Below are 10668 nucleotides of genomic sequence, written 5' to 3' on the forward strand. Positions count from 1 at the left end.
CAACCCTCAGTAAATATAAAGGGGTAGAGATAATACCATGCACTTTATCAGATCATAATGGAATGAAACGGGAAATCAATGATAAAAGAAGGAAGGAAAAATCCTACATCACATGGACAATGAACAATACGTTACTGAATGATCAATGGGTTACAGAAGACATAAAGGAGGAAATCAAAATACTTCATCTAAAACAATGAACATGACACACATCACATTTAAGATCCCCTAAAGGTGACACTCTGCATCTGTAATGATGTACTCAGCAGAAGAGAAAATAAGCCTATATCCACTTCTGACTCCTCCTGAGAGATCCAACACCCAGTAATGCCTGGCTCTGGTACAGCAGGCCAAAGTACCTAAGTGGAAAGAATTCCAGGGATTAGGTGATGGGCATTAATGGGCTGGTCTCTTAAGAGAAGAAAACAGTTGCCTCCAGTCAAGCTTGAGATGGCGCAGAAAGACCACAAAAATTACTCTTGCCACAAAAAGAAGAGAAATTCCTGGTACACACAGATACTGTTACAGGATGGAGTATTTTTAGAGTATTTTAGTATTTTTAGTATTTTATCTCCATCACTGATCTCCACAGTTCAAGAATCATCCCAAAATGCCTAGTATTAAGATCTGATATTTAAAGTGCAGAGTAACATACCACACTAAAGCCAAAAATTACACTCCAGGCCACCAAAGAGTCAGAGTAATCAAGTAATCAAGTCACACCTACACACACAACCAATACTGAGTGTTCCCAAGAGTTGGAAAAGCAACAGTAAGTGCTTTCCTTACCAATGTGGACAAGGCTAATCCCTGATGTGGCTGTCCTAATATAAATAAACTTTCCCAATTAATCTATAGATGATGTTGCTCTAGTCTTTGAATATATGCAGGAGGATAATTTCAGCCCAGGAGTTCAAGGCCAGCCTGGGCAACTCAGAAAGATCCCATCCCAAAGAAAGAAAAAACACTTTGGAAGGCCAGTTAATTTAACAGTTATTGCCTGTTAACTAGTATGAGCCCCCCTTTTTGATATCAGGGATTGAACCCAGGGGTACTTTACCACTGAGCTACATCCCTTGCTCTCCACCCTTTTTGGAGGCAGGGGTACTGGGGATTTATCTCAGGGGCATTTGACCACTGAGCCACATCCCCAGCCCTACTTTCTATTTTATTTAGAGACAGGGTCTCACTGAGTTGCTTAGTGCCTCGCTGTTGCTGAGGCTGGCTTTGAACCCATGATCCTCCTGTTCTGACCTCCCAAATTGCAGGGATTACAGATGTGTGCCACTGAATTCAGCTAATATTATCCCAAACTTATCTTTTTGCTTACTACAGGAATTTTTATGATGCATTTTATTGAACCCCACCGTGACAGGTTTGGTTGCTGAATTAAAGTAAAAGTATTTGCCATTTGAACATTATGTAAAGATCTAGCTGGTTTCAGAAGAATCCCTGGGGACACAGAGGTGCAGTGGATAATGGCAGGCATGAGAAGAGTTACAGAAAATCCTGGCTGCCATGATAAGGCTGATGGGCTGGCCATGCTTGGTGCTCAACTGGCAGATCAGTGCCAGGAGGATTTGAGTTGGTGAGACGCAGATTGAGGTCTGAAGACAAGGAATGGCCACTCTGAGGCTCAGCTCCTTCCCAGGCTCCCTCCCCTGGCCACTTCCCTCTATTGTCTACAGAACTGTCAAAAGTCACCAGAGTTTACACAGTATTGGTCTCCCTCTCCAGAAATTAGTACCCCTTGCCACAGGAGGAAGGTGGTTGGGACTAGGAGGGGAACAAAAACAAAAAAAAAATACAGCTGCAGCCAGGCATGGTGGTACATGCCTGTAATCCCAGTGGCTCAGGAGGCTGAGTTCAAAGATCCAGAGTTCAAAGCCAGCCTCAGCAACGGCAAGGTACTAAGCAACTCAGTGAGACCGTCTCTAGGCTGTAGGTGGGGCTGGGGATGTGGCTCAGTGGTCCAGTGTCCCTGAGTTCAATCCCTGGTATCCCTCCCCCAAAAATACAGCTGCAAATGTCCTGGGGCTCTGGTAGCCTGTGGTTCCATAAAGTGAAAGAAGGGAAAGAAGTGTGCAAGCATTCCACAGCTCAGGGAACCAGGGATGGAGATTCATCTTCTAAAGAATCAGAACACGGGGCTGGGGATGTGGCTCAAGCAGTAGCGCGCTCGCCTGGCATGCGTGCGGCCCGGGTTCAATCCTCAGCACCACATACCAACAAAGATGTTATGTCCGCAGAGAACTAAAAATAAATATTAAAAAAAATTCTCTCTCTCTCTCTCTCTCTCTCTCTCTCTCTCTCTCTCTCCTCTCTCACTCTCTCTTTAAAAAAAAAAGAATCAAAACACATTTTCCAACAGGAAATGTCAGGTTCTAATGCAGCCTAAAATTCAACCTGGGCTTACTCTCTTTCAACTTCATTGAGCTCTAGCCCTCAGGTAGCTTATATTCTAATGGGGAGAACAACAAAAAGAAAGAAATAATAAATAGTCTAAGAGGAAGCAAAGACTTTAACACATCTGAGAATATGGGAAAAGACTAGAAAATGGAAGGGGTCACTTAGGAAAGGCTTTGGGAGACCACAGAAAGGAGCTTACTTTATTCTGAGTGCACTGACTAGTTTTAAGGATGGGCTGAAATGTTGCAGTTTTCCTCTCAGGCTCAGAACTGCTTCAGTATGGAAGAGATCAGGAGGACAGTGAAAGCAGAAAGCACAGGCAGGAAGCTATGAGAGCCAGTGCTGGCTAAACAAGATTCTTCCCAGACAGAGGACAGAGACATCAGCCTGGAGGTATGTTTTGGAGTTAGAATCAACAGAACATGGATGAACTAGATGTGGGAGAGGAAAAGGCAGGATCACCACTTTGTAAAATGTGAATAATCAAGTAACACAGCAGTGGTCACACTCAGGCTCTGCCAGGGTTATATGCACAGCCTCACCATTCACTGGCTGAAAGACAGAGTAAGTCACTGAATCTCTGTGCGCTTCAGTTTCCTATGTTAGGGATTATAAATAATAGTATCTTCCTTGTAGATTTGCTGTGAGAATTTAATGCATGAGTATCCATAACATGTTTAAAACAGTGCCTGGTGCACACTAGGAGCTTCATAACCAATTATAACTATCATTACTATTATTACCATCAACCTCATGATTCTATCATTAGAACTAACTAGATAATTTTATGTTAATTCATGTAATACTTCTAAGACAGTACCTGGCACACAACAAACTCTCAATATAATGCCATCTAATGCTGTGAGTAATTCCCAGTTGGTGGTGGCAATGCCTGAGCAGAAGAATGGGATGGGTTGGGGAAGCTGCCATGACAGATTTAGAGAGCCCTGGAATAGGTTCCACTTGGCAATGCTAAGTTAGCAATGTCTAAATGACATTCAAGTGGCAGGGTCCATAAGTAGCTGGACACTTGAATCTGAACCTTCACAAGTTTGTGTTAGAGACTAAGAATCATCAACATAAAGATGAGTTAGCAGGGCTGGGGATGTGGCTCAAGCGGTAGCGCGCTCGCCTGGCATGCGTGCGGCCCGGGTTCGATCCTCAGCACCACATACAAACAAAGATGTTTTGTCTGCCGAGAACTAAAAAATAAATATTAAAAATTCTCTCTCTCTCTCTCTCTCTCTCTCTCTCTCTCTCTCTCTCTCCCCCCTCTCTCACTCTAAAAAAAAAAAAAAAAGATGAGTTAGCCTCAAAAAAAAAAAGGTAAGCTATCAAAATACATTCTACTGTCATGTATAACCAAAAATAACAAACAAAAAAATTAAATTAAAGTGGTAAGCTCAGCAAGAGAGAGGATGAAGATGCAGGAAAGGATCTAGCAATGAACCCAATGGAACCTCAACATCCCACATCAGGTAAAAGTGGAGGAACCAGCACAAGTTTGAGAACAAAGAATCGAGAGGGAGGAGAAAACCAAGCAAGAGTGAAATCCTAACCCCTGCAGAGAGGCCAAGGCGGATGAAGACATCAGGTGTGGCTACCTGGAAGTTATCCATGATCTTGATGAGGCCATTTTAGCATCTTAATGTTCTTATTTCAACTAGACCCCTAGTTTTCATTTATAGCACTATCCATACAAAGAATATACATTCCAAGGGAGAGCTCACAGTTCAACTGAACCCACTCTGACCTTAAAGGAAAGAGACTCAGTCTCACGTTCCAGTGATGTCTTTGGTAAGTCCCTCAACAACTGGGGCCTCTGTTTTCTCCACAGGGAAGATGACAAAGTTGGACCAGATTCCCAAAGACATGAGTTTCACATGAGCCTAAGAATCATCAACATAAAGATGAGTTAGCCTCAAAAAAAAAAAAAAAAAAAGTAAGCTATCAAAATACATTCTACTGTCTTGTATAACCAAAATAACAAACAAAAAAATTAAAGCGGTAGCTTTAAACACAATCCTATGTGTTTTTTCTGCCCTCCCTTATCAATGAGTCATGACACCACTTGAGAAAGTGGGATCAGCCTATGAGCCTATAAATCCAATAATCAAAGTTCAAGCTTTCTGACAATATTTTTAACCTGTACTGATTGTTTTCTCGGCCTTTTGGTTAAAAACGAGGATAAAATACATAATGAGAACTATGCATCCACTACGGTCATGTTACATAAACCAAATCCTCACATTTGTTTTAGGTGAAACTCTAAACTTGGAAAGCAAGCAGTGGTTGAGCAGGGAGAATCTGGAAGCTGACTGACTGACTTAAAGTTCCAGCTACACTATTTCCTACTTCCTGCTTTAGGAACACATCAGGACTGGGATTCTGGGGTTGCACAGGGTTCCCCTAGGATCCTCTTCTCCTCCATCTCTATCCTCTTCCTCACTGAGTTCATCACTAAGCATATAAATACATATTGAACCATATGAGCTATTAATACCATTATCCTGTATTGAAAAAAAAGTTCCTAGCTATTAAATCAGATCATAGTCATGAGGGTGGATAGGAAGAAAGAAGATAATAAAAAAGAACCTGACGGTGAAAATGTTGGAGCCCACTAGTAACTCAGACTCACAAATTCTACTTCTTGGTTCCTGAAATTCAGCTGCTACTGCACTAGCACCTTAAATTAAAAGCTAGTCGGGGCTGGGACTGTAGCTCAGTGGTGAAGTGCTTGCCTTGCAGATGTGAGGCACTGGGTTCAATCCTCAGCACCACATAAATATAAATAAGTAAATAAAACAAAGGTATTGTGTCCATCTACAACTTAAAAAACTACAACAACAAAAATCTAGTGACAAGACTACCTCCCTTACTGTGATATTGCTGCACCCTGGGAGCAGGGTTAACTACAGACTCAGTGACAGCATATGATCAGCAACTATGTAATTAATCCTTTGGTAATTTACCCCTTACTCCTAAATCCACTGCTAAATTTTTAATTTAGAAAAGAAAGTTACTAAAAATTTTTCTGCACATTCTTTCAAAGCCTCCAGCACACAGATGCCCCCAATAAATCCTTTTCACCACTGACCCTGCCCCACCATGTCCTTTTTGCACATCTCGACTCAACCAAAGCAGATCCTCCAGATTTCCAAATGCATAAGCTTTCCTCAGCACAGATTCATTCTTAGTGCTTCCTAATTTTATTTTGTTTTGTTTTTAGATGGGTGTCACTCTGTTACCCAGGCTGACCCCAAATGCCCGGGCTCAAGCAATCCTCCCACCTCAGCCTCCCAAGTAGCTGGAACTACAGGTACATGCCACTGTATCTAATGCTAACATTAAAATCCAACTTCATACAAACAAATAATAACCTCTGAGACAAATCCTATATGTGTTTTTTCTGCCCTCCCTCATCAATGAGTCATGACACCACTTGAGAAAGCGGGATCAAAATAGCTACCTATCTGACAAGATTATTAAACGTTTCCCTGACTGTCACATGATAAGCAACTACTTATATTAAATAAACTAATTCGAGTATATATTTACATTAGGCTGCTATATAAACTCTGAGACAAAGCAAGGAATCCCTGAAAGTTGCTACATTTAAGCACAATGAAGTCTGCAGCAGATCACTGCTAACCCAAGAACAATTTCATCAGTGAAGGATCCAGAACTTCAGGAAGAAATATTGAAAGCTTAAGGAAGGCTTTAAAAAGACAAATATCAAATCAATAGATGATGTGTATTAATTTTAGCTGCAAGAATCCAAAGTGAAGTGTGGAAAGCACCCCAAGGACACTCAAACAAGAAGTGTTCCCATCATAGGCCCAGGCACCAGCTGGGCACTAGCAATGCAGTTTATGGAAGTGCAGTCCCTGGACCTGAAGGGCATCCAGCAACTGGAAGAAGCCGGGCAAAACAGATAAACTTCAAAACAAAAGACAAATGCTGTAACCATGGCCAAAAAAATATCAGGGGCTGAGCTAAGAAAATCTTGGTGACATGTCTGACCTTGGCAGAATAAAACCAATGTAGGGTCTGAGGAAAATGGTACAAGAACAAACCAAAGACAAGAGCAAAGCAAAGAGAGAAAACAACTTTAGAGAATGTAGTGACAAAAACTATACTGGCAAGAATATCCTAATTAGAAAGAATTTACCATAATCTAAGAGAAAGTTAAACAAGTGTTCTTAAAATATGTATAGACAGAAGGTTCAGATCTGGGACATATTTCAAGGGAGTAAAAATCAAATTATATTGCCCAGGTAAAGAAAAAGCATTAATGCTATGAATTAGAATTAACCCATTTAATAGATAAAAATGCTTTATATTTGATACTTGTTATTTAACTTTACAAATACTTTGTTTTCTCAAAACAATCAGACATTTTGTTTTGCTTTTTTTCCTACATCTAGGTCTATAAGCAATAGAATGGGCTTAAAGAACAAACATAGGAAGAAAAAAGACTGGCTGAATTTGTGGCTCAGTGACAGAGTACTCACCTAGTATGTGTGTTTAATGCCCATCACCACAAAAATAAATAAATATCAGGTAAAGACCGGAACAGAAACATCAGAACAGAAGTGGCGACTAGTACAACTTGGAATATTTTAGGCCTTACTGGTTGAGCATCCCTAATCTGAAAATCCAAAATTCCTGTTTTCAGATTAGGGATGCTCAGCCAGTAGAGCTCTGCACCACAGAGCTGGACAGCTGCCTGGTCCTCACACTGCCTGACCGGACCTTTCTGTGCTTCTTCATTCCCTATAAGGTGCAAATATTGGGAAGATTAAATAAACATATGCAAAGTACTTAATTAACTGCCTGTCAAATAGTAAGACTGTTCAATGTATGTTAGATATCTGGGTGCCACACCTGTAATTCCAGCTGCTCAGGAGGCTGAGGCAGGAGAATCACAAGTTCAAAGCCAGCCTCAGCAATTTAGCAAGGACCTAAGCCAATCAGCAAACCCTATCTCTAAATAAAATATAAAAAAGGGCTGGGGATGTGGCTCAGTGGTTAAGCACCCCTGGGTTCAATCCCTGGTATCAAAAAAATAAAAAATAAATATTGGGGGGCTGGGGTTGTGGCTCAGTGGTAGAGAGTTTGCCTTACAGGTATGAGGCATTGGGTTTGATTCTCAGCACCATATATAAATCAATAAATAAAATAAAGGTCTATTGACAACTAAAAAAAAATGTTGGATGTTATAATTTTTCTTTTTTCAGATACAATACCTTTATTTAATTTATTTATTTATTATTACGTGGTGCTGAGAATCGAACCCAGTGCCTCACATGTGCTAGACAAGCAGTCTACCACTGAGCCACAATCCCAACCCCTTACAATTTTATTTATATTAAAAGGATATGGAACAAAACTATCATTCGAACTCTTGATTCCATTTGAAAATTAGGGATTAAGAATAATGGGGATGGGACTGGGGTTTCGGCTCAGTGGTAGAGCACCTGCCTCACACATGTAAGGCACTGGGTTCGATTAACAGCACTACATAAAAATAAATAAACAAAATAAAGATATTTTTTAAAAAGTAAAAATTATCTCTGATTAAAACTAATTTATCAAAATACAAAGTTCAGGGCTGGGGTTGTTGCTCAGTGGTAGAGCATTTGCCTCACACGTTTGAGGCCCTGGGTTTGATCCTCAGCACCACATGAAAATAAAGAAAAGAAAACAAAGATATTGTATCCATCTACAACTAAAAAAAAAATTAAAAAAAATACAAAGCGTAGGGCTGAATGGCCTTAGTATGTTAGTGAACCATGGAGGGAGAAGAAAGGCTAAGAAAGAACTAAGGATTTCTATACTATTAAGGGCCCACCAAGCATCTAACACAAGTCACAACCTCCCATTGAGACAAGTAAAATCCCCATTTTACAAGTGCTTAAACCAAGGCTCAAAGAACTTAAATAAGCTTCTCAAAACTTACCAGACTAGCCAGGATGATGGCACACACCTGAAAATTCCAACACCTTAGGAGGCTGAGGCAGGACGATCTCAAGTTCAAGGCTAGCCTCAACAACTTAAGAGAATCCCTAAACAACACCCCCCTCCCCAAAAAGGCTATAAGTGACAGAACTAAGATTTGATCTCTCATTCCAAGACCACTGATACTTTATCCACCAAGCTATGTTGTCAAGAATAACAAGAGTGGGGCTGGGGCTGTAGCTCAATAGTAGAGTGCTTGCCTCGTCCATGTGAGGCACTGGGTTCGATCCTCAGCACCACATAAAAATAAAGATATTTTTTCCATCTACAACTAAAAAAATATTAAAAAAAAATATTTGTAACAAGAGTGATAGGCACAGTGGCGCAAACCTGTAATAATCTCAGCGGCTCAGGAGGCTGAGACAGGAGGATCGCAAGTTCAAAGCCAGCCTCAGCAAAAAGTGAAGATGCTACTAAGCAACTTACTGAGAGACTCTGTCTCTAAATAAAATACAAAATAGGGCTGGCGATGTGGCTCAGTGGTTGAGTGCCCCTGGGTTCAATCTCCAGTACCTCCTCCCCCCGCAAAAAAATGATTAACAAGAGTAATTTCCACTCCACACTCCATTGCTCTGGAATAGGGAGGGAAAGTTGTATAATTATTTGATAAGAACAAAACAATATAGGAATGAAGGCCAACTCTGACTATTCTCAGACTCCAGAATTTCTAAGAAAATAACAAATAACTAAACTTAGATTTAATTTTAAATGATAGAGCCACAGATTTGGAAGCACCTTTGCAATACTCCAGTCATTCAGCAAGGTGACAAGCACTCTATAATTCTAGCCCTGGAGAAGGCAGTTTGGCAATATGCAGAAAGTGACTAAAACCAACAGTGCTCATAGCTAAAAGGAGGACTGAGCCAAAGATGCTCACATTCTAGAAATTCCAGTCAGTAGATTATGACAGGAAAAAAGTCATAAAAATTGAAAAAGTCAAAAATTACCCAAATTACCCTTATTTACAAGTGACATAATTTTCCATCTGGAAACTCCAAAAGGATTTAATGATATCAGAACAATTAAAGAGAGTTTAGTAAAATGGGAAAACATAATTACTATGGTGTAAATGTTGGTATCCCCTAAAATGTCTGAACCTAACATGCAACGAAACAGTATAAGAGGTGAGGCCTTTGGGGATTAGTGAATGGGATTAATGCCCCTTTATAAAAGAGGCAGTGAGCTCCCTGCCCACTTCTGCTATGTGAGGAAACAGCAAGAAGGTGCCATCTCTGAAGCAGAAAGAAAGCCCTCATCAGACACTATTCTAGAAGTCACCAGACTCCATTAGCAATAACTTTCTATTATTTATAAACTATCTACTCTAAGATACTTTGTTATAGCAGTGAAATGAATTAAGTAATACACAAGAATAAATTCAAGATAATAAATGAGCCCAAGTGTTTACTTGGTCCCTCTCCGGAATACCTATAAAAATGATCAGATATCAAAGTTAATGAAATCAGAACAATTTAAAAAAGAGCTGCAGAAAATAGATAAGTACCATTGATGGGTCCTTCTAAAAGACAGGGAACAGGGACTGGGGTTGTGGCTCAATGGTATAGCACTTGCCTAGCACGTGTGAGGCCCTGGTTTGATCCTCAGCAACATATAAAAATAAATAAAATAAAAATATTTAGGAAAAAAAAAGACATGGAACAGATGGGAATATAGTGATAGAAAAGTACCAAACAGCCCTAAAGCAGTCAGATAAGCAACTGCACTACCCTCAGCCACAGGGCTCTGGCAAAGGCTGGTGCAGGACCAGTGAGGAACTAGAAGCTTGATACACTGGTAAAGGAGCAAGAGAGGAAAGGGGCAACACTCCAGTCAACGCCACACACCTGGGGACTGTGCAGACTGCCTCAGCAGAGCAGTGAAATCCCCTAACAATCTGCAAGACGCACCATGAGATGGCCACTAGCTGCACACAACGGCCTGAGAGCACACAGAGGCAGAAGGGAAGAGACCAGAAAACCAAATGAAGATCTTGTTATGGCCTATCCTGCCTCAGCCTAATGACATCTGAAAGAGACATGAGTCTGGCTTTGATTATTCTATATAAGCCCATGCTGACTTCTCTTATTTTTTTTTAATTATTTTTAGTTGTAGATGGACTCAAAACCTTTATTTTGTTTATTTGTTTTTATTTTTTTAATGGGGTGCTGGGGATCAAACCCAGTGCCTCATGTGTGCTAGGCAAGTGCTCTACCACTGAGCCACAACTCCAGCCCACTT

Source organism: Spermophilus citellus (genome assembly GCF_964194105.1).
Source record: "Spermophilus citellus genome assembly, chromosome: 3".
Taxonomy (NCBI): domain Eukaryota; kingdom Metazoa; phylum Chordata; class Mammalia; order Rodentia; family Sciuridae; genus Spermophilus; species Spermophilus citellus.